A 26849-nucleotide genomic window follows, 5' to 3' on the forward strand; every position below is an offset into this window, starting at 1 on the left:
GTGTGAGGAAGAGGAGCTTGTCCTGGGAAACATACAGTGATATTGCTGTACAGTCCACTTCATGTCTCAGGAGTTCCTCTGTGGTATCAACCAGTGGATCAGTACTTTATTACCTCTCTGCATTATAATGTTTAAATCGTAATTTTATCAGATATGTGTTTCAGTTCTGCTTTTTTATCATGTTCTTGCAGTAGGGGTGCTATTTGCTATCTGACTCCAGCAAAGGCGGACACATTATCATCTTCATCAATTTATACAGCGCCACTAACTCCGCAGCACTGTACAAAGAACTCACTCACATCAGTCCCTGCCCCCATTGGAGCTTACAGTCTAAATTCCCTAACACACACACACAGACACACACACACACACACACACACAGACAGACAGAGAGAGACTAGGGTCAATTTTGATAACAGCCAATTAACCTACTATTATGTTTTTGGAGTGTGGGGAGGAAACCGGAGCACCCGGAGGAAACCCACGCAAACACGGGGAGAACATACAAACTCCACACAAATAAGGCCATGGTCGGGAATCAAACTCATGACCCCAGTGCTGTGAGGCAGAAGTGCTAACCACTGAGCCACCGTGCTGCCCAATGACACATACTTTCCTACTGATCATTAGTTGGGCATTAGAGGCACAAAAAAGTATTTTTTAATTGCAGCAATTAAAAAAAAAAAAAAAAATGACCTTTTGTCTAAATTTATCAATCTAGCCGGGGCAGCATGGCTTAGTAATACTGGCTCGGAGGGATAAAAGTCACTTACTGCTTCACCGAACCAATCTGCGGGATCGTCAGCCGGGGTTCAGTTTCCTAGTAAAAAATAAATAAAATAAAACAAAGTATCTAAAAAAAAAAACACACAGACACACAAACACAACATGATATTTAATTTATATTACATTTTTATTTATTTTATTATAAATTAAAATAATTTATACAGTACTGCCTTTAAAAAAAAAAATACTTTATCCCAAGTATAAAGCGTTGTTTCAGTACTTCTTGTCTGGTTATATCACCCTCACGTGACGTTACCAGTATTTACCACCTCCACCATACACAATAACTAGGTCATCCCAATGAATGGAGAGTTTCACTGGCTTGTTGTCTTTTTAATAATTTAGCCCCTCAGTCATACTCCAGCCCTTATTGCTGTACAGTCACATTCTCTGTAGTCTGATTGAGTGTGAAACAGAAAATCACTTTGTGCCAGCGTCATTGTAACTACAGAGAGTTTCCGCCGTACAGAGAGATATCTGACTTGTTGTTTTTTTTGTATCTTTTGCATTTGAGTGCGTCATTTAATTTTTAAAGTATATACGTCTGGTGCCTAAAGCTTTCTATAATGCCATTGTGTATATGGATCGATGATCTAATACATTGTAGGTGTGTTGTCTTTGGGTAAGCGATTGACATGCAAAATTCTAAAAATGAGCATTTAGACCAAGCTGGGGCGACTGTGGATTTATAGATCCCAGGTGGCAGGACATGCTTAGACTTAGTTCTACAACAGCTAGAGAGCTACATGATTGGCCTTTGTCCGTATGCGAGTCTCCTTTCTATCATACACTTTTAACTCTTGGGGCTAGATTTACTTACCTGCGGGTTTGAGAAAGTGGAGATGTTGCCCATAGCAACCAATCAGATTCTAGCTGTCATTTATTTAGTACATTCTGCAAAATGACAGCTAGAATCTGATTGGTTGCTATAGGCAACATCTCCACTTTCTCAAAGCCGCAGATTAGTAAATATACCCCATGGTCATCAATTCCAGACTTTTTCAACAGCCGTCTCCAACTTTGACCACCTTCCTTGAAACTTGTCCTGCAGTTAGTTGCCGATGGCAGGAGTATGCAAATGAGATAATCGTCAGCTCAGGTGGGCCGCCCTGCGACTTGTTAGACGAAATCAGCTGACTAATATGACACACTGGGTAAAATCCACGCAGATGGACCGATCCGATGTGAATGTAGTCCACAACTCTGGTAGATTTTTTTTTTTTTGTCCTGATTTTTCAGTTGGATTGATCAGTATTATGGTGCTGCGTATATAACCGTTTCTTTTAAATAATGTATTTGGGGAGATGGCAGCTGTCACAAAGATAATGGCAGCTTTGTGTAGTCCGTAATCTGTGCTCAGACATATAGTTGCACTGCAGTGGCACAGTGGTTAGCATTGCTGAGTCACAACGCTGGGGTCATGAGTTCGATTCTGACCAGGGCCCACCTGACCATCCCCAGGGTCTGAGGCCTCGTTTCGGCTTCACTGAACTCGCCCCAAACAGATAGTGGGTGCAGAAAGTGGTGCAATTACAGAGGCTCAGTGGTTAGCACTTCTGCCTCACAGCACTGGGGTCATGAGTTCAATTCCTGACCATGGCCTTATCTGTGTGGAGTTTGTATGTTCTTCCCAAGTTTGCGTGGGTTTCCTCCCACACTACAAAAACATACTGGTAGGTTAATTGGCTGCTATCAAAATTGACCGTAGCCTGTGTGTCTGTCTGTATGTGTGTGTATATAAGGGAATTTAGACTATAAGCTCCAATGGGGCAGGGACTGATGTGAATGAGTTCTCTGTACAGCGCTGCGGAATTAGTGGCGCTATATAAATAAATGGTAATGATGAATTATCGCTGTTATGGGATTTTTCACACCCGATCCTGGCTCCCCCTTCCCCCCCCCCCCCTGCATCCGCGGCTGCTCTGTCACTGATCAGCTGACCTGATCAAAGGTCATCTATACTAGTATATATTTTTAGCATTACGAGTTACATCAAGTATTTGGGATGTACTCTGCATTAATCTACAGACTCACTAAGACTCTATGGGGCATATTCAATTAGGGTTCCGGTCCGTGTTACCGCGGAAAGTGCGTGTTATTGCCGGTATTACGGTACCGCAATAACGCAGATTTTCGTTTGCAACCCTATGGGCTGCGAACGAAAATCCACGTTATTGCGGTAACGTGGATTAAGTTTCACGGCTGTTCCGGCGCGATCCCGCTGACCGGAAAGCTAATTGAATATGCCCCTATAGGTTATAAACGTAGAGCAGGGTGACTCGCTATAAAGATAAATTATTTGGGTAATCAAAACGTGCATCGGTACAGCCGCACAAACCACCTCCGTTCTCCATAACATCACAAAACAGGTCCGTAATAGGGACATTATGCTCTCCAAGATGCTATTATGGTAATGTCCCAAAATGATCTTATTATGCAAAAAAAAAAAGAATGAACATTTCATCGCGCTACGAACACATCAGTCCGTGACCTCCGGCAATATGTTTATTTAGTTATATTTATTTATTTTGGGGGCTGGTGGGTGAGAGACGGCAAAACATCTCCCGTCTTCACACAGCCGGCTGACAAATGATCAGACGTTGGCTAATTAAGCAGCCACTTAGGCCGCATCCTCAGAGACCAGTAGTCTTCCCACAATTAATGGCAGGTCTCCACTTTTACAAGGCGCTTATAAGTTTCAGAAAAGCGTTTTTAATCTGCGCTCATTATGACAGAGATATTATTTTGCCTTTGGAAGTCCTTTATTAGATTCCCTGTAATGTTCCCCTCTGCCGCTGCGTCCTTTACATCCACGGAGAGCGCGGTGCCGTCGCCGCTGCGTCCTTTACATCCACGGAGAGCGCGGTGCCGTTGCTGCTGCGTCCTTTACATCCACGGAGAGCGCGGTGCCGTCGCCGCTGCGTCCTTTACATCCACGGAGAGCGTGGTGCCGTCGCCGCTGCGTCCTTTACATCCACGGAGAGCGCGGTGCCGTTGCTGCTGCGTCCTGTACATCCACGGAGAGCGCGGTGCCATTGCTGCTGCGTCCTGTACATCCACGGAGAGCGCGGTGCCGTCGCCGCTGCGTCCTGTACATCCACGGAGAGCGCGGTGCCATTGCTGCTGCGTCCTTTACATCCACGGAGAGCGCGGTGCCGTCGCCGCTGCGTCCTTTACATCCACGGAGAGCGCGGTGCCGTCGCCGCTGCGTCCTTTACATCCACGGAGAGCGCGGTGCCGTCGCCGCTGCGTCCTTTACATCCACGGAGAGCGCGGTGCCGTTGCTGCTGCGTCCTTTACATCCACGGAGAGCGCGGTGCCGTTGCTGCTGCGTCCTTTACATCCACGGAGAGCGCGGTGCCGTTGCTGCTGCGTCCTTTACATCCACGGAGAGCGCGGTGCCGTTGCTGCTGCGTCCTTTACATCCACGGAGAGCGTGGTGCCGTCGCCGCTGCGTCCTTTACATCCACGGAGAGCGCGGTGCCGTCGCTGCTGCGTCCTTTACATCCACGGAGAGCGCGGTGCCGTCGCCGCTGCGTCCTTTATATCCACGGAGAGCGCGGTGCCGTCGCTGCTGCGTCCTTTACATCCACGGAGAGCGCGGTGCCGTCGCTGCTGCGTCCTTTACATCCACGGAGAGCGCGGTGCAGCCGCCGCTGCATCCTTTATATCCACGGAGAGCGCGGTGCCGTCGCTGCTGCGTCCTTTACATCCACGGAGAGCGCGGTGCCGTTGCCGCTGCGTCAGCCGTTTCTTTGAAAGGTTTTTTATTTTTTCTCTATTTGTCTTGGACACTTCTGACGTTCTTTTTGGCTAAAATCCAGCTGTATATTTGTGACTGATTTGTTCATTTACCATCAAAACTGAACAATGGATTTTTTTTTTCGTATTCGTGTTTTAAATGGAAAATTAGATCAAGATACCAGCTTCGGAGAAGTGCCTCTCTCTCTTTTTTTTCTGCCCCCTCATTTAAATCTCTACAAATGCTTTATCAGATATTTTTGGCACGGAACACACGGGCGACTTTGCAGCACCTGAATGACGTTGTTCTATCAGAAAGACACAAGCGACGGAATAAATGTTTATGTAATTTCTCCTCCATGCAGATGGTCTAAGGCTGGTGTCACATCGGCGTGTTAGAGGGCTGCACTTCTGCAGCTTGGTATCCGCAGCGTTTTGAAGTGCCAGCGAGGACATAAAGATTAACAGGCAGTGTATTTAGAATGCCTGTCTGTAGCTTGTTTCCAATAATGAGATATCACTGAGCCTATACAGAAGTATAATATAAATGTTCTATTTTTGTTCATGGCATATTTGTAGGGTACATTAAAGATGGAAACTGGTAGCAAGTGACTGGATAGGCTGCATTCTCAGTGATGTCACTGGTTCCTAGTGACTGGATAGGCTGCATTCTCAGTGATGTCACTGGTTCCTAGTGACTGGATAGGCTGCATTCTCAGTGATGTCACTGGTTCCTAGTGAATGGATAGGCTGCATTCTCAGTGATGTCACTGGTTCCTAGTGACTGGATAGGCTGCATTCTCAGTGATGTCACTGGTTCCTAGTGACTGGATAGGCTGCATTCTCAGTGATGTCACTGGCTCCTAGTGACTGGATAGGCTGCATTCTCAGTGATGTCACTGGTTCCTAGTGACTGGATAGGCTGCATTCTCAGTGATGTCACTGGTTCCTAGTGAATGGATAGGCTGCATTCTCAGTGATGTCACTGGCTCCTAGTGAATGGATAGGCTGCACTCTCAGTGATGTCACTGGTTCCTAGTGACTGGATAGGCTGCATTCTCAGTGATGTCACTGGTTCCTAGTGAATGGATAGGCTGCATTCTCAGTGATGTCACTGGTTCCTAGTGACTGGATAGGCTGCATTCTCAGTGATGTCACTGGTTCCTAGTGACTGGATAGGCTGCATTCTCAGTGATGTCACTGGCTCCTAGTGACTGGATAGGCTGCATTCTCAGTGATGTCACTGGTTCCTAGTGACTGGATAGGCTGCATTCTGAGTGATGTCACTGGTTCCTAGTGAATGGATAGGCTGCATTCTCAGTGATGTCACTGGCTCCTAGTGAATGGATAGGCTGCACTCTCAGTGATGTCACTGGCTCCTAGTGACTGGATAGGCTGCATTCTGAGTGATGTCACTGGTTCCTAGTGAATGGATAGGCTGCATTCTCAGTGATGTCACTGGTTCCTAGTGACTGGATAGGCTGCACTCTCAGTGATGTCACTGGTTCCTAGTGACTGGATAGGCTGCATTCTCAGTGATGTCACTGGTTCCTAGTGACTGGATAGGCTGCATAAGGTGTGGTATAAATCTACTTTAGGGATTTCAGTTTATGTAATAGTGCAAAAACAAGACCATTCACGGTGGACGTGTGATGACAGATACACTTAGATACCGGTGAACCGTTGTTTGTGGATTAGCGCTGACGCTGGATGTAGAAGCGACGTTTCTCCTATCTCTCATTGAAGAGCAGGTAGGACAGGTGTCAGGTCTATAAATGTCCTTGTCTCTCCCCCTGACAGGTAACACTGAATATACATGGTCCTTTATGTGCTGTATATTTTATAAATGTCATTTGTCGGATCTGTATGGCAAATGAAAGGTTGTAAAAGGAAATTGAAATAAATCTGTATGTTAAATTGGGACATGTTTGGAGGAACCGTTCCCTGGGAGACTATGAATCATGTTAATCCATCAGATATTTTGCAAGACGCTTTATTAAAATTTCTGAGCTCAGCGCTGCTGTCAGACTGAGCTGGCAGATCATTTCCTTGCCGTTCATTGGTGTAAATTGCACTGTTATCGCAGCTTCAGAAAACACTGTCACTTTGATACGCAACACCTGAAAATAGGACTTGGCTCCCGGTTTTTATAGAGATTTTCTATAGCGGAAGTTTTGTGTATAATGTTTCAGCATCTGATTTAAAGGAAACAACACATTGATTTCAGAATTCATACCACCCCCCCAATTGATTTGCACTTGTATTAACTCACTCTGCCTTCTATTGGAAAATAAGTATATACTAATATTGTTTGTAACCTATCTACTTTTGAGCTGGAGAGTGAAGCCGACGTGACAGCTGAGTTTGAATAGATAGTTGTGTGATCTTTCACTTCCCTGCTGGCTACAATAGAACCTTGAAAACAGCTTTTGCTCCTGTTAGTTTCTACTTTTTTGAAACAATGTTGCACTCCGCAAAACAATGAACGAATCCTTTGCTTTGCTGATAGTTACATAAGTGTCTCAGACATAATACTTTTGTCTTACTCTGCAAAAAAAAAAATAAACTTAGCAAAAGTATGTTGATGTCATTTAGATTATTGTTATAAAAATAATGGTTTCAACACACACACACACATATGAAAGATGTCTTAAAGAAGAAGTAAAGCTATTGTTTGACTTTGTATTACTGAGATAAATAATAATACACAAAATAACTGGAGTGTTTATAATTAACTAAACTCATTCATCATGCTTTCACTCCTTTGTCTGAGAGTAATAGAGTGATAGTTCACTGTATCGGCAGAGTGTGATGACAGACTTGCAGACTTGCTCTGCAGAAATGCACTATGGGCAAGCCATGATTCTGTATAAACATGTAGGACATAGCTTTGACTATAAGTAAGGAGGTATTTGATTCAACTTTTTAACAGAGCTGCAGTGAATATTTGGGGTAACATGGAGCTGTGTAGTTTACCTTCAAACTTAATTTATGAAAATATTAATGTTGGGACTTTGTGGTTCTTTTATGGTTTGAGTTCTGTACTGTGATTCAAATTGCCCCCCCCCCCCCATGTAACTTTGTATTAATAAAATAGCTCCAAATATATAACCACAACCAGGATAGCATTAAACATTACCTCATGTGAGACAAGACAAATGGTGAATTAGACTTGTGCATTAAATACGTCACTTTAACCGCAGACATCAAAATGATATATAAATAAAATATTATTGCTATTATAGCCCACAGTCTTTAATCATTTCATTAAAAGGTTATATCCCAAGTAATCTTCATTCTCCTGAGGTTTTCTAAGTTGTTTATCTTAATTACTTTCCAGTACATAAATACACTATACAGTGTTATCAGCCCGAGAGGCTGGTTGAATTATAGGCATTCAATTATAGGGATTATTAGTCTTTACTTATATAGCGTATGGCGCAGAACTAGTCAGAGAATACTTACCCAGTCACATCAGTCCCTGCGCCAGTGGAGCTTACAATCTAATTTCACTATGGCGGTCACCCAAAACACACAAAATGCCTGTTTAGGGGTCTATTCACTAAAGGGCAAAACCCCTATGTCGATAGGGCTTGGCTTTATACATCAAGGAGTCCACAGACAGCAATAGTAAAGCAAAGTGCGGCAATTCACCAAAAGTGCCAGCTAGTGGGCGGGGTTTGGGAAGATCAGGGGTGGGGCTTATTGTATCCTTATTTTGCATATAGAAATGTTAGTTGACTTGATTCCCCCATCTCTCCTGACTGCAGCTCAGCCCTATATCCCGAATGTGGTGGGTGCAGCGAGATACACAAGAAGGTTTTAGTTATGTCTCCAACCACTTCATCTTAACCATTAATGCTGAAGTCTGTCTGCACAATGCAGAAACACCTCCTGATAGCCAGGCCTGGTAACTTGCATGAGAAAGTTGAATCTGCTGACATGGATCCAATACACTACCCACTTCACTCTGGCTGGTCACCCACGTGTGCCTTGCTATGCCAGGGAAGTGTACCCAGTACCTTCTAGGATTCATTTGGTCACTCAGGCAAATGCAGTTAGAAAGTAAAGTAATACATTTATTGTAATTAAAACAATCACTAGATTATTATGTACACACAGTAAATAAATGCCAGGCAGGTTTACCACATCATCTGTCCCTTACCACACTATCTTAAGGAGTTACAGTCACCTGGCTGTCCTGACTTGACGACCCATGGATCTCTCTCAGCTGCCTATTTAGACTCTTGTAGAGAATGACAACTCAAAACCAGACCTTGCACCTTCCATGAATGAAATCCCAGAATGAACACCTCCCCCCTGGAGTGGCTCCTTATATCTAGAGTCAAATTTTCACAGTGCTGTGCTTCCACAGAAGCCCCATGCTGGGACATAGACAAAACTTCTGGACTAGTCCTATGAGGAACAATGGATACTAATTGGCTTCTCCCACCTCCAAAGATAGGGTAGCAGTCAGCCCCTCTTAAAATTAAACCCTTACACTACTTTGTGATGTCACAGGGTCCCCAGCTGTTCCATGCTTCCTGTAGAGGAAGGAGGGGGAGGATGAATGCAGTTCCAGCCCCCTCACCTGTATCCTGGACACCACCTGATCTTTACCCATAACCCACCTGGCTTCACTTTAAGGACAATGAATAATAACCTCACTGCCACATCACCAATATACAATACACAATATACATATTTACAATGAGCTACAATGTCCCCTTATCCACATGTAATTGGACAATGCAGTGATATTCTTTTGAGCTGGGGAACAAAAGCAAGGGCTATAAAAAGTACATATTATAATCCACATTTTGTGAGAAACGAGGAAGAGGCTGTTATCAAACTCTTTTCGTCACACTTAGAAGCGGGGTAAGCCATCCCTGGGGTAACATGGGGTTATTGGCATCCTGACATCGTAGCCGTGACGAGCAGAGGTTGTGGCTGTGGTGAGGACTGTTAGTGTAATGTACCATTCACAATATTCATAATGACATTATTACAGGGCGATAATGTCAGATGTTGAGTTATAGTTGATATTTATCCGTGGTGACCCCTCACCCCTCCATCCCGAGGTTGGAGGTTCTGATTTTGGTTAAAAGAGAGAATGAAGATGTGAAGCTCTAAGCCTTGTGCTCAACAGTTACCCGTTACGTTTATTTAAATGTCCGTATCACCGTCACTAGGAATCGCTGTTAATAGATCAACAAGTAGATAGCTCTCTGGGAATATTTTATATTTCAGTGTTTTTATGATAGCTTTTTATTGTGTATACTAATATAGAAGGTTATCTACTATATAAAAGCCTAGTGGCGTGTGTCTGTGTGCGAAAAAAAAAACAAGCTGCAGCGCCACCTGCTGGGCGAAGTTATACACTGACTTACTAAATTCTTAGTGTGTGTGGGGAAAAAAACTCAGAAAGGGCTGAAATTTGGTATACTAAGATGTTTTTAATTTGTTAATTTAATTTGTTAATTGTTAAAAGTGTTTATAAAGATTTAAAAAAAATATATATATATTTCTTGAAGGAGAAGTGACAGTTGGGAGTGGTTGGTGGTTGCCGGGGGTGACAGTTGGGAGTGGTTGGTGGTTGCCGGGGGTGACAGTTGGGAGTAGGTGGTGGTTGCCGGGGGTGACAGTTGGGAGTGGTTGGTGGCTGCCGGGGGTGACAGAGCGAGAGGAGTGATACTCAGGACCGCTGAGAGAGATCCCTGTGTCTGGATAGACATCTGGATAGATGTGGCGATAAAGATGAAGGATGAGGTGATGGAGAAAAATGATGAGGTGGTGACATGTGGACAAAACCACGATAAAAAAGGGCGCTAACGTCGGCAAGTAACGCTCTTCCCCTGAGGAGGCCTGGGCTAGGCCCAAATGCATGACAAGAACCTTTTTAACACCTTAAGTAGCTTGATGAAGGATGTGGCGATGAAGATGAAGGATGAGGTGATGGAGAAACATGATGAGGTGGTGACATGTGGACAAAACCACGTTAAAAAAGGGCGCTTACGTCGGGAAGTAACGCTCTTCCCCTGAGGAGGCCTGGCCTAGCCCCAAATGCATGACAAGAACCTTTTTAACACCTTAAGTAGCTTGATTTGACTAGAATGCATGAGTATCATGCACGGGTTAACTTGTATATTATATACAGCTTATAAGGCCCTGATTCATCAAGACATGTAGCTGCTGATTTTACTGTATTGTATGAAAAATCACTGTCTACATGCCCAGAACTGGACCATACGCCAGTAAACGCAGCCCTGTCCGCTCCGTCTTCCAACGCAAAGGACCCTTACTACAGCCTGAGATTTCAGGGAGGGGAAGGGGCATTTAACCGGAAGAGCGTTTCGAACTCAAGTGCACGTAGCCACGTCCGAATCACTTTTTGGACATCTCAAAGTTACTTGTTTTTCTGCCGTATCTCTTGCTCCAGCTACAGGGCTAGTTTGAGTCCTGATCAGTAGTGATGACAGTCTCGTATGCATGCTATAACATGTGTTTGTAATCAGGTGCAACTGTAAAAAAAAAAAATTCAGTAAACATTAACAGCATTCTAATAAATGTATTTCCTGACGAAATAAAATATTTAGTGTTTTATCATTAATTGAACGTATCCTGCAGTGTATTGTACTAGAGCTGAGCAGACCTACATCCGAATTCAATAGCGCACGTATCTTGGGAACTGTGTCTTGATGAATTTGGCCATGTGCAAAACCAAAATACATGCGTTAAGTATGCGTGCCTTGATGATTTAGGCCCTAGTGTCCGCGTCATCATTCTGTCAGCTCAATTAACAGCACATAGATGCCCAAATTGACCAGCATGTAAATACTTGCAATGACCAGCATGCTATACAGCCCAAATGTCCTGCATATGATATGGCCTTAATGGTAATTCTGCTATTTCTCATGGCATTTGCATGCCCAGTGTTTGAGGCATTTAGCTGAACTTCACATAGCAAATAAAACATCTGTGTCCCCTAGCTTTCCCCAGAGAGCCCCAACCAGACCGCTGTTTTCATAAGAAGAAGACTCGCTTTCGACTCTGTTAAAGTCTCCCCAACTATTGGGCACGTTTCAATCAGCCGTAACATCTCTGTGATCTGTTTTATGTAGACCGCACATGTGCATTGTAACGTGGAAGAAAAGTTTGTCCTGTCCAATTGTGCTTTAAGCAAATAATAACCTTGTCACTGCCTATTCATTAACCTAATGCATGTCCCCAGGTATATTTGTGTAATGAATCTATTGATAAATGTTTGCAACGGGTCGCTTTAATTATCTCGCAATATGTTTCCTAAAAATGCACAATTGATTTATATTCAGTAAATGAGATTAATTCTATGCTGTGTTGTGGGCTGTGGCGCAGGGGACGTACAAATGAGCAGATCAGTTAGAAGTAATTTAATTCGGTAGAACCGGGACTAGAGTGGGCAAGGGTCAAAGTGAGCTGACGGCGCTGCTTCCCGGCTCCCTTCATATCCAAGTTCTTATAGTGCCAGGAGATGCTTGTGGTATTCTCCAATTATTAAAGTGTATTTGCTCCCAGTGTATGTTGGGGGGCAATTTTTTTTTTCGGGCGGAAGAAATAATCAATTCTTTATGAACTAGGGATGGTCACTGACCCCCGTGTTTTGGTTTTGTATCTGTATTAACTTCGTGTTTTGGTTTTGGTTTTGGATCTGTATATTTTTTTTTTAATTGCTAACAATCACATAATTTGTTTTTGGTTTTTTTTAACCCTACATTATTATTAACCTCAATAACATTAATTTCTAGTCATTTCTAGTCAATTTTTGTCAAGTGACAAGAACACTGCTACCCCTGTTTCTTTATGAGCAATGGCACTGAGCAATGTCACTGGAGACTGGATAGTGACAAGAACACTGCTACCCCTGTTTCTGTGTGAGCAATGGTGCTGGATCTCCTGGGGAGGGAGGTACTTATGGAATCCACAACCCACGAGATCCGTCAACACAACAATGATGTTTTGCCTGGATTCAGATCCGAGGAAGCAGGAAAGTACCGAGCCGGCTCGGCTGGATACTCGGATTGGCAATGTTCTGGGGTGGGTGGGGGGGTCGGTTTTTGAAAAGCCTGAGCATCTCTATTATTAGATATCTATTACATAATTTGGTAGGTTGCGATTTCATGAATAATGGTTCAGCCAAAAGATTGTCAGCCTCTATTGTGAGTGGGTCACAAATACACTCTATAGTGGGTGGGCCTGAGGGTGCACTCTATTGTGGGTGGGCCTGAGGGTGCACTCTATTGTGGGTGGGCCTGAGGGTGCACTCTATAGTGGGTGGGCCTGAGGGTGCACTCTATAGTGGGTGGGCCTGAGGGTGCACTCTATAGTGGGTGGGCCTGAGGGTGCACTCTATAGTGGGTGGGCCTGAGGGTGCACTCTATTGTGGGTGGGCCGAGGGTGCACTCTATTATGAGTGGGTTACGAATACACTCTTGTGAGCGGGTCCTGGAGATAGAATGTAGTTAGGGTCACATGACTAAGGGAGGATGGTAGTGATTGGTCAGTTTTGATTCAGATGTTTTACCTTTGATTTAGTGGGGTGAGAGGTTACACCATGGATCACAGGGCATGTCTCCTTGATTTTTGGGGAACCAGTGAGTTGGCTGCGATGGGCAGAGCTTACCGATGCGCCGGGGTCAGAGGCCTTTTGTGGGAGGAGATGATGCTGTGGTCTCCAAGAACCAGAGAATTATCTGTGTCTGCTTCCAGGTCTCTAGTAAACGCCCGTACTGTACTCAGCCTACGTTTTCCCTCCTTCCCCAGTGCATATTTCACCTCTCCAGTGTAAGGAGTCATAAGTGTAAGATGCATCAATATCGGGATAAGGACGTGTACATACAGCTGTACCGCAGGCCCTGGGTGTGTCAGTAGGTACTTTGCGGGATTGGAGGCGGTCGCTGGTTTGAGGTGTCAGAATGCTGCTTATGGCCCTGTGTTGTCTGATGGCACGTTCCCATGTTACCTACCGGTTCTAGGGGTGCAGTGTGATGGTGTTTGAGCTCAGTCCCACTGGGAGGTTTAAGTCATGTCCCCATTTTGATCCTGTTATAACGCAGTGATTGGGTAGTTTTTCATTTTTTTGTTGTTTTCTAACATTGTCAATCTAAAGTTGTCTAATGTATGAGATGTGTATGCTTGTTTTTTGTTTTTACAATTGTGTGTATAAACATGTAAACATGCCGCAATGTATATAGTGTGTGGACATATATAAAATATTTGTTTATTATATTTGTGTTAAAAAATGCATGTGAAAACACCTTTATAAATGCTATATTTTAGTACATGTATTTGATATTTGGTTTATATGTGGCATTCATTTCAATAGCCCATTCATTTCAATAGCCCATTCATTTCAATAGCCCATTCATTTCAATAGCCGATTTATTTCAATAGCCCATTCATTTCAATGAGAATGCAGCATGTGGTCACTCCATTTAAATGATTGGACTGTTGTAATGAGTGGGTGAAGCTACACTAGTAAATAAGTGCATTTTTGTTTTTAAAAATCATGCAGTATTGCCCCCCGCTCTCTATATTCCTCCACCAACGCAGTGTTAGACGGCCCAGACTGGTTCCCACTAAAGGAAGGTGACGACAAGTTTGGGGACCACCATAGTGGGTCAGCCAGCCCCATCCTAGAGAGCGTGGGCTGAGGTTTCCGAATTTTTATTTGAGTGAGTATAAGTCTCTGGTTAACAGCAGAATTCCGCTTTGTGTTGCTGGTAATTGTCATTGATTTCTTAGCGAGCTGGATGTTCCACTAACGTTTGATCTAAATCACTGTTGCCTGTGATTGACAGCAAATTGCTAGTGGTGTGTGGTCCTCCATTAACATATAATAGATGTCGGAGGGAATATATATATATATATAAAGTATTTTTCCACTGCACTAACCTAACGCAAATAACCGTTCCACCGAGGTGGTGTCACCTGTAGTCCCTGTTCACTATATACTGCATGCTGTCACCTGTAGTCCCTACTCACTATATACTGCATGCTGTCACCTGTAGTCCCTGTTCACTATATACTGCATGCTGTCACCTGTAGTCCCTACTCACTATATACTGCATGCTGTCACCTGTAGTCCCTGCTCACTATATACTGCATGCTGTCACCTGTAGTCCCTGCTCACTATATACTGCATGCTGTCACCTGTAGTCCCTGCTCACTATATACTGCATGCTGTCACCTGTAGTCCCTGCTCACTGTATACTACATGCTGTCACCTGTAGTCCCTGCTCACTGTATACTGCATGCTTTCACCTGTAGTCCCTGCTCACTGTATACTGCATGCTGTCACCTGTAGTCCCTACTCACTATATATTGCATGCTCTCACCGAGTCCAGAAGCCCCCACCAATCACAGTGCTCGTATTAGAGGGACAGACCAGGCCCGTGTGCTTATTCTGTTAGCGACAAACTATTGGAGGCATCCATTGGACCTTAAACAAGAAACAAACACCAATCCAAAACAAGCCCAGAACACTATGTTCTCCTCCTGTAATTTTACCTTATTAATTTTCAAGTGGAGAATTGAGTGACAACATTTTTTAATAAAGTAGATAATAATATAATGCTCCCATTTGACATCAGTTGCCCTAACATAAAACATTGCATATTTGCATAGCATGCCCCGAGTCCTAAATTAGTATTAAGCCTCAAAGTAAATTGAAATGCTCCAATTCAAAATAAAGTCCTAAATTAGTGAAGGCATATTGGGCTGTATCTGTGATAGCTTGCATCATTTGGGAGCAAGTGATGGGACCTTAAAACCAGGGGCAAATGCAGGATTTGTAGAGGGGGGTTTCCACACCACGCCACCAGTGGGCGTGACCAGCATGCATGGGGGCGTGGCTATAATATTAGACAGTACTTGGCTGTTCTCCAACTCTTCCTTTCCCTATAATATACATGGGCAATGCTGCGTGGACTACTGTTGGGTGCACACAGCTCTCCCTTTTCAAGCAGAGCCGTGTGGGTCCAGCCACCTCAATTATACAGTGCCCCAGGCTTGGAGGGGGTTTCCAGACACTAGGAAAACCCCCCTTCGGGTTGCCTATGCTTAAAACAGGGACACTTAAAAAGTACTGTTTGCTATTATGTCTTTTAATGTCAAACCCATCAGACCCTTAAACTATTATTGCCATTCACAACAGACATTTACAGGTGAAAATCCACAATACTGTCTAGATGTAGATCTACTACATTGTAAGCTGTCTCGCAGTGTTCATGTCTGCAGTTATTCTGTCTGCCTTGTATGTCCCTGTTTTTTCCACTGTCTGGCACTGAGGACAATAATAATAACAATATTTTGGAAAATAAAACCTCATTGTCTGTTGGCTTCTTGCTTATACCTACGTATCCGTTATCCAGGAGAGTCTGCTGAAAGCTCAGTTATGTTGCTTTCTGGTCTCTGTGTGGACACTAATTACGTCCTGTACCGCAAGACCCCTATCAACGCCGCATACTGTGCCGGTGATTTGGAGTTAATATAATATAAATGACTCCAACAGGGAACCTTGACTCTAAGTCTGACCTTAACGATGTTTATGATATTAAAGACCCCGCTGGTGTCAGTACTAGAAGAAATATATTCGTATTAGAACCGTGTGGAGCATCACTGTGGTGAAGTAATCAGCCAAGTGAGCCCTGACAGCCCGCGCCATGATACTCTGGTGGCTGGGAGTTGTTGTGTCTACTGAATAGTTTGTTTTGTTGCGGCTCATCCCACTAAGTCATAGAGTGAAGGCTGCCATATTATGTGCAGAATTAATTAGGAGACCAGGGGCAAACGCAGGATTTGTAGAGGGGGGTTTCCACACCACGCCACCAGTGGGCGTGACCAGCACGCATGGGGGCGTAGCTATAATTTTAGACAGTGCTTGGCTACTCTCCAACTCTTCCTATCCCCATAATATACATGGGCAATGCTGCGTGCACTACTGTCAGGTGCACACAGCTCTCCCTTTTCAAGCAGAGCCGTGTGAAGCTGGGGCAGGGTCCAGCCACCTCAATTATAGAGTGCCCCAGGCTTGGAGGGGTTCCCAGGCACTAGGAAACCCCCCTCGGTTTGTCTATGGAGACAGTGGCATCACTGCTCCGTGCCTCGGTACGGTTGCCGCTCATTGCCTAGAGCGGCGGTTCCCAAACTGTGCGCCACGGCTCCCAGGGGTGCCGCAGCGCTGTCACTGGGGTGCCGTGGGCCAGCCATAAAAAAAGAAAGAACACAGAAACTTACCAATCCTTCGGGCGCTGGGACCCAGCAGCCTCCTCCTCTCCCGCAGCTGTCACTGAATATCGACGTCAGTAACAAGCTGCGGGAGAGAGGAGGCTGTTGGGTCCCGGCGCCCGACGGATTGGTAAGTTTCTGTGTTCTTTTTTTTTTTTTTATGGCTGGCGCGGGGCAGAGTGAGAGGGATTGCGACAGCGGGGCAGAAGAGGGGGACAGAGAGCAGAGGATGGTGACAGCGGGGCAGGGGATGGTGACAGCGGGGCAGAGGATGGTGACAGCGGGGCAGAGGATGGTGACAGCGGGGCAGGGGATGGTGACAGCGGGGCAGAGGATGGTGACAGAGAGCAGAGGATGGTGACAGCGGGGCAGAGGAGGGGGACACTGCGGGGCAGAGGATGGTGACAGAGAGCAGAGGATGGTGACAGCGGGGCAGAGGAGGGGGACACTGCGGGGCAGAGGATGGTGACAGAGAGCAGAGGAGGGGGGACAGAGAGCAGAGGATGGTGACAGCGGGGCAGAGGAGGGGGACACAGCGTGAGAGGGGCAGAGGAGGGGGACACAGCGTGAGAGGGGCAGTGGAGGGGGACACAGCGTGAGAGGGGCAGAGGAGGGGGACACAGCGTGAGAGGGGCAGAGGAGGGGGACACAGCGTGAGAGGAGCAGTGGAGGGGGGACACAGCGTGAGAGGGGCAGTGGAGGGGGACACAGCATGAGAGGGGCAGTGGAGGGGGACACAGCATGAGAGGGGCAGAGGAGGGGGACACAGCGTGAGAGGGGCAGTGGAGGGGGACGCAGCGTGAGAGGGGCAGTTGAGGGGGACACAGCGTGAGAGGAGCAGTGGAGGGGGACACAGCGTGAGAGGGGCAGAGGAGGGGGACACTGCGGGGCAGAGGAGGGGGACACAGCGTGAGAGAGGGCAGTGGAGGGGGACACAGCGTGAGAGGGGCAGTGGAGGGGGACACAGCGTGAGAGGGGCAGTGGAGGGGGACACAGCGTGAGAGAGGGCAGTGGAGGGGGACACAGCGTGAGAGGGGCAGTGGAGGGGGACACAGCGTGAGAGGGGCAGAGGAGGGGGACACTGCGGGGCAGAGGAGGGGGACACAGCGTGAGAGGAGCAGTGGAGGGGGACACAGCGTGAGAGGAGCAGTGGAGGGGGACACAGCGTTAGAGGGGCAGTGGAGGGGGACACAGCGTGAGAGAGGGCAGTGGAGGGGGACACAGCGTGAGAGAGGGCAGTGGAGGGGGACACAGCGTGAGAGAGGGCAGTGGAGGGGGACACAGCGTGAGAGGGGCAGTGGAGGGGGACACAGCGTGAGAGGGGCAGTGGAGGGGGACACAGCGTGAGAGGGGCAGTGGAGGGGGACACAGCGTGAGAGGGGCAGTGGAGGGGGACACAGCGTGAGAGGGGCAGTGGAGGAGGACACAGCGTGAGAGGAGCAGAGGAGGGACACAGCGTGAGAGGGGCAGTGGAGGGGGACACAGCGTGAGAGGGGCAGAGGAGGGACACAGCGTGAGAGGGGCAGTGGAGGGGGACACAGCGTGAGAGGGGCAGTGGAGGAGGACACAGCGTGAGAGGGGCAGTGGAGGGGGACACAGCGTGAGAGGGGCAGAGGAGGGGGACACAGCATGAGAGGGGCAGAGGAGGGACACAGCGTGAGAGGGGCAGTGGAGGGGGACACAGCGTGAGAGGGGCAGTGGAGGGGGACACAGCGTGAGAGGGGCAGTGGAGGGGGACACAGCGTGAGAGGGGCAGTGGAGGGGGACACAGCGTGAGAGGGGCAGTGGAGGAGGACACAGCGTGAGAGGAGCAGAGGAGGGACACAGCGTGAGAGGGGCAGTGGAGGAGGACACAGCGTGAGAGGGGCAGAGGAGGGGGACACAGCGTGAGAGGGGCAGAGGAGGGACACAGCGTGAGAGGGGCAGTGGAGGGGGACACAGCGTGAGAGGGGCAGTGGAGGGGGACACAGCGTGAGAGGGGCAGTGGAGGGGGACACAGCGTGAGAGGGGCAGTGGAGGGGGACACAGCGTGAGAGGGGCAGTGGAGGGGGACACAGCGTGAGAGGGGCAGTGGAGGGGGACACAGCGTGAGAGGGGCAGTGGAGGAGGACACAGCGTGAGAGGAGCAGAGGAGGGACACAGCGTGAGAGGGGCAGTGGAGGGGGACACAGCGTTAGAGGGGCAGTGGAGGGGGACACAGCGTGAGAGGAGCAGTGGAGGGGGACACAGCGTGAGAGGGGCAGTGGAGGGGGACACAGCGTGAGAGGGGCAGAGGAGGGACACAGCGTGAGAGGGGCAGAGGAGGGGGACACAGCGTGAGAGGGGCAGTGGAGAGGGACACAGCGTGAGAGGGGCAGTGGAGGGGGACACAGCGTGAGAGGGGCAGAGGAGGGACACAGCGTGAGAGGGGCAGTGGAGGGGGACACAGCGTGAGAGGGGCAGAGGAGGGACACAGCGTGAGAGGGGCAGTGGAGGGGGACACAGCGTGAGAGGGGCAGTGGAGGGGGACACAGCGTGAGAGGGGCAGAGGAGGGGGACACAGCGTGAGAGGAGCAGTGAAGGAGGACACAGCGTGAGAGGGGCAGTGGAGGGGGACACAGCGTGAGAGGGGCAGTCTAGTGGGACACAGCGTGAGAGGGGCAGTGGAGGGGGACACAGCGTGAGAGGGGCAGAGGAGGGACACAGCGTGAGAGGGGCAGAGGAGGGACACAGCGTGAGAGGGGCAGTGGAGGGGGACACAGCGTGAGAGGGGCAGTGGAGGGGGACACAGCGTGAGAGGGGCAGAGGAGGGGGACACAGCGTGAGAGGGGCAGAGGAGGGACACAGCGTGAGAGGGGCAGTGGAGGGGGACACAGCGTGAGAGGGGCAGTGGAGAGGGACACAGCGTTAGAGGGGCAGTGGAGGGAGACACAGCGTGAGAGGAGCAGTGGAGGAGGACACAGCGTGAGAGGGGCAGAGGAGGGGGACACAGCGTGAGAGGGGCAGTGGAGAGGGACACAGCGTGAGAGGAGCAGTGGAGGGGGACACAGCGTGAGAGGGGCAGTGGAGGGGGACACAGCGTGAGAGGGGCAGTGGAGGGGGACACAGCGTGAGAGAGGGCAGTGGAGAGGGACACAGCGTGAGAGGGGCAGTGGAGGGGGACACAGCGTGAGAGAGGGCAGTGGAGAGGGACACAGCGTGAGAGGAGCAGTGGAGAGGGACACAGCGTGAGTGGAGCAGTGGAGAGGGACACAGCGTGAGAGGAGCAGTGGAGGGGGACACAGCGTGAGAGGGGCAGAGGAGGGGGACACAGCGTGAGAGGGGCAGTGGAGGGGGACACAGCGTGAGAGGGGCAGTGGAGGGGGACACAGCGTGAGAGGAGCAGTGGAGGGGGACACAGCGTGAGAGGGGCAGTGGAGAGGGACACAGCGTGAGAGGAGCAGTGGAGGGGGACACAGCGTGAGAGGGGCAGTGGAGGGGGACACAGCGTGAGAGGGGCAGTGGAGGAGGACACAGCGTGAGAGGGGCAGTGGAGGGGGACACAGCGTGAGAGAGGGCAGTGGAGAGGGACACAGCGTGAGAGGAGCAGTGGAGAGGGACACAGCGTGAGAGGAGCAGTGGAGGGGGACACAGCGTGAGAGGGGCAGAGGAGGGGGACACAGCGTGAGAGGAGCAGTGGAGGGGGACACAGCGTGAGAGGGGCAGTGGAGAGGGACACAGCGTGAGAGGAGCAGTGGAGGGGGACACAGCGTGAGAGGGGCAGTGGAGAGGGACACAGCGTGAGAGGAGCAGTGGAGGGGGACACAGCGTGAGAGGGGCAGTGGAGGGGGACACAGCGTGAGAGAGGGCAGTGGAGGGGGACACAGCATGAGAGGGACAGTGGAGGGGGACACAGCATGAGAGGGACAGTGGAGGGGGACACAGTGTGAGAGAGGGCAGAGGAGGAGGACAGCGGCGCGTGAGAGGGCAGAGGGGGACATTGTGAGAGAGGCCAGAGGAGGGGGGACAGAGTGACAGAGCAGAGGAGGGGGGACAGCGTGACAAAGGGCAGAGGGGGCAGTGTGAGAGAGGGCAATGTGTCTGGATGCAGAGGGGGCATTTTTGCATACAACTAAATAAGTATATTTGTCCTGACCTAAATACTTATTACAATTTTTTGACCCAACTACTTCTAAAACAGGACTGCTCGGTAATTATTTTGGAGGGGTGCCTTGAAAAAATTTGGAGACTCTAAGGGTGCCGCAAACTGCAAAAGTTTGGGAACCACTGGCCTAGAGCGATGTCACAGCTCTTTGTCTCGGTAACGTCAAACCTCAGTGACGTCTGTGCCTCGATGACATCACTGTTGGGTGCCTCTGTGACTTCAGTGTTGGGTGCCTGGGGTGATGTCACTGTTTGTTGTCTTGGTAATGTCACACCTCGGTGACGTTGGTTCCTCGATGACATCACTGTTTGGTGCCTCTGTGACTTCACTTTTGGGCGCCCGGAGACGTCGCTCCTCAGTGACACCACCAATTGTTGCTAAATTTGTAGGCTGCTTTTTCAAGTGCTTCGCTGGCTCCTATTGAACTGATATGAGGCTTTCTCACATATATTGCTTCAACCCGCAAAATGGCTGCTCTCCATTGTATATAGGCGACAGGTACAACATACTTTCCTACCTTTTACTTTTCCCCTCTGGGCAATTACAGAGTGGAGGTGAATTGCAGGTGAGGAGGGGACAGGGCGTAGCAAATTGCATCATTTTGGCCACACCCTAAGCTGCAAAATGGCGCAATTGCATAATTTCATTGCGGCAAAACGCGTCATATAGTTCCCCCTCCTGCAGAATCCGGGAGAATGGCCTGGTCTCCGGGGAGTTCAAGAGACTTTCCCAGAATTCGCAAGTCTCCCAGACAGATAGTCTCCTTGGGCCTGATTCATTAAGGATCTTAACTTGAGAAACTTCTTATTTCAGTCTCCTGGACAAAACCATGTTACAATGCAAGGGGTGAAAATTAGTTTTCTGTTTTGCACATAAGTTAAATACTGACTGTTTTTTCATGTAGCACACAAATATCAACTTTAAATGTCAGTGTACAAATAAACTATCAAGTATTTGTGTGCTACATGAAAAAACAGTCAGTATTTAACTTATGTGCAAAACAGAATACTAATTTTCACCCCTTGCATTGTAACATGGTTTTGTCCAGGAGACTGAAATAAGAAGTTTCTCAAGTTAAGTTCCTTAATGAATCAGGCCCCTTGTTCTTTAGTAATGATCCAGTGTTATTGCATATTATAGCATAGTTTTTATAATAATTTTCTCTGCATTTGTTTTGTGTCTCATAAAGTTATATTTCTGTGTATCTTTGTTAAAACTCTCATTGTCTCCTCCGCCCCCCTCACAAAACTGAACATAATGCGATAGTCAGTAATCGGAACAAGACACTATATACTCAGCTCTCTGAAGCTACATTGGACTCCGGAATCTGTTATATAGCTGCCGGCTCCTTTCCGCGTCTCAGTTCTCTAACGCGTCCAACGCCAAGCAGTCTCCGAGCCGGCATCCGGTTACTATGGCAATACTAATAATGGTCGAGATACTACTCAAATTAGTCTTGTTCTCGAGCACCTGTATTCAGCGCGGTGGCTTTGAAGAGATGATTATCTGAGAAAAACTTATGTCCTATAAATGCTGATAATACTTATTTGTTTTGTTTATTTTTAAAGCACTAAGAAACACAGAACAAAACATAACAACAAATTGAGAATTCAATTGGCAGCGAGGTGCCGCCAGGCATCGCCTCTATGTCCGCCTGCGCAGATTGCTGGCGAATACGGTATAGTAATCTCCACTCGTCTTCCTGCGCATCTCTCTGGGACGTGAGGAAAAACGAACGGGGATTTTAGTAAAAAATCTGACGCAATGTGTCCTCGGATTGTTCTGGAGACCGTTCGCTGTTAACTAAATTTGAGAAGCAGAGTTTTCACTAGAGATAGGGCTTCACCCTATTTAACACTGGTCTGGGCAGGCAGTTACTATTGTCGGGTATAGCTGGCAATAGCCTTGGCCATCGTGCCTCTGTCAAACCCTATTTAACGACAGCCGGGGCAGGCAAGGAACAAACACATTCTTTCCTGGTTTTTTTATTTATACAATGCCAGCCAGTATACACTGTCAAACTTTTCATCATAAATTGCTGTGATCAAAATTATTTTTTCATCCAAACTTCGATAGACTGGTCTTCATAAATAGACCCCTTTGTCACAAGCCGCGGCTTTACCTCCATCCGCCGCGGCTCACTTCCCCTCAATGCCCCTCATCCCGGCCCTTGTCATGACGACCGGTACGTCATTTCCACCGCTACCTGGATGTTGCCAGGGCAACGGTCGGGGCGCTTCTTCAGTCTCTGTACACGTCCCGGCAGGCAAAACACTGCCAGTCGCGTGATGTAATCCAATTAGCGCTGCGACCCTGCAAGTTGTTAACCGGGCGCAGGCGCAGTATAATCAGTTAACAGTTGGGTTAACAGCTGGGTCCCATTTTCTGATTATGGAGCTTGCCTCCTCATTGGATGCTGTCAGTATTTAAGGTAGGGAGGGCTTAGCCCCCCTGCCGGTTATAGCGTACAGATTCTCTGTTAGCTTACCTGCTCTGTGCTGTGTTAATGTACTCCCTGGATTGGTTTTCTGTGTATGACCCTCTGCCTGTTGCCTGGACTCCGGATCATCGCTTGTTTCCCTGACCTTCTGTCTGTACCTAGACCCTGAACCTTCGCTAGTTGCCCTGACCATTTGGCGTATTTACTGGACTCTGCTATTTGCCTGTGACCCTGACCTCGGCTTGCCTCTGACCATCCGATTCAGCCTTCCCTTTAGTCTTTGGTCCCACATATAAATTAGACCTGGAAAATTAGAAAATCACGTGGGATCCAATTAATGCAGATAGTCTTTTCCAGCACATCCGCTCACAATCCTAATATTCCGCATTGGCTTTTGACTGGAATTTTTCCTCCTTTTGTGACCTAACAAGAGAAAACTTCTTGGCCATCTGGTCAAAAACAGCAAAGTTGACTTAAATAGTAACTTCTTAGTTGGTGTTAGCCTGGTTAAAGATAATAGCTGGTTGCTATGGGTTACAGTATATTTGTGCTATTTGCCAATGCTATTAAATAGGCCTTCATAATCTAAGTTCTACATGATTTTTCTCATTAAATATGAGTTTAAACCTTGGCATCTTATTGGGTCTTGATGCCCTATGTCTTGGTGATGTCATTGGTTTCTAGTGAACTGATTGGTTGTTTTGGTCTAGCCCACAAAATGGCTGCCTCCTACTGTATTTCGCCAACAGTCTGGTATTAAAGTATAAAACTATATTCTGACAAACAATATTCCAAAAATATGCTCCTTTTATTTGTAGTTATAGTAATATTTTACTTTTATGTATTTTTTTTATATTCTGAAGAGGCTCAAACTCATTTTATGAGATTATAAACAGTTCCATGACACAAGGAAGTGTGCAAATGTTACACCAATACTTTATCACAATATGGAACCTTCTTACAACAAGTTAGTGCATTTTGCAAAATATTCTTTTTACATAGAACGTTTTCCTTCAGTTATAATTTTCCCTTTTAATGATGTATATGGATTTCAGCTCTAATGTTATGCACTCCGTCAGAGTAATGTCTGCGGAGAGATTAGCGCTGCTAATTATCACATGATTGTGCGTAAGCTAAGTACAAAGATTAGGGTTTGATGTATCAAACTCCAGAATTCTGTTTTTCTGGCGTTTTCATTTCTCCGGAGAGACGCTTTGAATGCACGCCAGCTCCTCCGGTACGTTGTGTTCCACTATTTATTTTTTTCTTCTTTATTCTTGTGTCATAATGAAGTGTTTTCATCAGTGCCTTGGTAAGTTTTAAGAAATATGCTAATCACCCAATCAAAATGGTCCAAAATCTGTATTCTGCCGAACCAAAGACCCTATGGAACGTTTATGCTCAGAACCTGCATTAAACAACAATTAAGAGCAAACTAAACTGATTTTCTGTTCTTCCTGATAAACCGGTTCTGGAGACTTCTGGCTGTTATCATTTACAAGGCAGCCATATGAGTCTGTACCTTACCCAGTAGGCTAGAGGATGATCTATACTTGTTAGCACTTGGGAGAGCAGAATACAATATTTTAATCAACATGTCTAGTGCATGGGGAGGACCTCGCTGAAACAACGAGAATAACTGTGGATCTGTTTTACGCTACACTTCCTATGGGCAAATATGTAAATAAGTCACTCCGATTTGAAGAGAATTGGCTTCTGGGTAATAGACTGTTATACACAATGTAGGATGATGTGGCGCTTCACTAAGATTGCAGCCTAATACGTGGAATGGAGAGTCCACCTCCCTCCAAAATACAATATTATAAAATCATGGACCACGTACGTTCAAGCGCAGACTTTCAAACACATAGAAGATGTTTAATATGGATATAGGCTCCTCCCACTTGATGATAAATGATTTTCCTTGTCTATAGGTGGGTACACCAGACCTATAACAAACTCAGACAACACAAAACAGGGACAATAATAGTGCAATATGTTCACAACTTAATAATGATAGTCCCAAAAGAAGTCCCAAAGATAGATCTTCTATATTCATTCACTTTGTGCAGGGAACGGAAACGACACCAAACAAAAATTCTGTGTTGTTCATATCCAACTCCCCCAATGATGTTATGCTTACAAGAATACAAATGGTATTGGGCATCTCACATATGTATACTCAGAAAACTCTCCTTCACATCCCATCTCAGAGTAAACTCCACCGATTGAATAATGCAAAAAATAATAATAAAACACAATCTGGTGCATTAACTTTTAAAAAAACATGTTTATTGCATAACCAGCATGTCATGCTTAACAGATTAAAACATGTATAAAAAGGTAATGTGTAATCATGCGTGTACTGTATAATCAAACGTCCAATTATATCAGATAAACGTCCAGCAACAGGAACACGAATCAGCTTACAACCTACGCGTTTTGACTCAAGACAAGAGTCTTTCTCAAGGTAGTTGGTAATGCCATTGTCTCACATACATACAAGACTATCCAATCTTGCACTGATGAATCCTAACAGGGATGAAACAGTCTCTTTGTAGGTGGATTTCCTCTGACACATGTTTGCTTTAAAAACCCACTGGCTAAAGTACTGACTGAAAGTGCTGCCTTGTTAATGTCATTACCCAGAAGCCCATTCTCCCGAATTAGACAGGCCTCTTTGTATGTTGTGGGTAAGATGTGTACGTTTAACAATCTCCCTAACCGTCCTCATTGTTTTAATGAGGCTCTCTACGCTCTTGGCTGATTTACTTGTGATATTGTCCCCTAATTTCTCTAAAGCCATTGTTCCGCATTGCATTTCTGACATTTTTGTGCCATAGGGGATAAGTGTTTAATCCCTGGTTGCCGAATTCAAGGAAATATTTTTGGAAGCTTTCAGAGATGGACGGCAGCCAGTAACTTTTGTTTTTCCTTTTGGCTGAGCATCATAACACGTCGATGTGGAGTCCTGAGCGTGATTAATCTCTCCGCTGTCTCCAACGCTGCTTGCCATCAAATTATGCAGCCTTGCACTTTGCAGAGCTCATTCTCAATCTCTGCTCTTCACCTGCATTAGGTTCGGGATTGTTCCCCCCCTCCCTCTTCCAGCAGAGTTCAGCAGGCCTCTGTTTGGTTCTACTTTGTGACCTACGGCTGCAACGTTTGTTTTCATCTAATTAAATGATTATGACTGGCAGCTATCCCAGGTTTTCCAAACTCCCACCTATCCATCACAGCCACCTTCTCCCGGTCTCTTCGGCCACTGCATTGCAGTGATCTGTTAATCAGCGAGTCCCCAAGTTAATGGCTCCCCCAAATAAGTGCAGAACCCGGGGTTATCTTTTAACTGCTGCCAAACTTCTTGTTGGGAAGAGCGAACGCTCCTAGCACCTTAAGGACTGAATTTCTTAACCCCCAGGCAACTCTTAGCTGGTTCTGCCTGTGTATGCCTCAGGCAGACAAATCTTACTGCAGCTCTAAAAGCCATATTGA

The 26849-nt window shown here is 47.1% G+C and overlaps 1 protein-coding gene and 1 long non-coding RNA gene across 2 annotated transcripts in view; one reads left to right on the forward strand and one right to left on the reverse strand.

Annotated features, from left to right (window-relative positions):
• IGSF11 (immunoglobulin superfamily member 11) overlaps positions 1–26849 on the forward strand; it is a 215782-nt gene that overhangs the window by 5487 nt on the left and 183446 nt on the right. The window lies entirely within an intron of this gene.
• LOC142140536 (uncharacterized) lies at positions 13944–15050 on the reverse strand. Its single transcript, XR_012688535.1, has 3 exons — positions 14901–15050; positions 14716–14752; positions 13944–14493 (listed from the first exon to the last, which is right to left on the reverse strand). It is a non-coding gene; the product is annotated as an uncharacterized LOC142140536 (long non-coding RNA).

The sequence above is a fragment of the Mixophyes fleayi genome, chromosome 2, assembly GCF_038048845.1.
Source record: "Mixophyes fleayi isolate aMixFle1 chromosome 2, aMixFle1.hap1, whole genome shotgun sequence".
Lineage (NCBI taxonomy): Eukaryota > Metazoa > Chordata > Amphibia > Anura > Limnodynastidae > Mixophyes > Mixophyes fleayi.